This window comes from Penaeus monodon, chromosome 28 (assembly GCF_015228065.2).
Source record: "Penaeus monodon isolate SGIC_2016 chromosome 28, NSTDA_Pmon_1, whole genome shotgun sequence".
NCBI lineage: Eukaryota > Metazoa > Arthropoda > Malacostraca > Decapoda > Penaeidae > Penaeus > Penaeus monodon.
In genome coordinates, this window is record NC_051413.1 from 26,061,036 (window position 1) to 26,061,636 (window position 601).

The following is a 601-nucleotide window of genomic DNA, read 5'->3' on the forward strand; positions in this document are numbered from 1 at the left end:
AGAGTTGCTTTGGGCCCATGGGGGCTTCTTTTATATCGGTGCAACAGAACCCGTGCTAAAGTGTCCCTTCCGTTGCCCCATATAACGAGTGCTAGCAGGACGGTGCAGAAAATTACATTTTGTAAAATATAAAACGAACCCCTTCAGCGAGTTGTGTTCTTTCCCAAATTACTTAGTGTAGGTTTTCCTTTTCCCCCTTTCCCTATCCCATATATTTTTGTTCGCCGTACGTTGTCAGCTATTTTCTGATTTGTTTATATATAGTTTTTGCAGTATGTCCGTAATTCTCTGTTATTTTAGTTGTTTTTTTAAAGTCTGAGTATGACATCATCAATAATGGTAGATAATACACTTAAAATTATCTAACGTGGTTTTCGCGGGACAGAGTAATTTTTTTTTTTCTTTACTCTAATCTTCTAAATTGGATTCACAGACACGTCACATTCGTAATTCTTGTATATATCTTTCTTTCTTTCTTTTCTTTTTACTTTTTATTTTCTTTGTCTCTTTTTTTCTCTTTTTCTTTTTTCCTTCTTTCTTCTTCTTCCTTTTCTTTCTTTTTCCTTTTTTCTCTTTTTAGTAAGATATTTAATTGGTATTA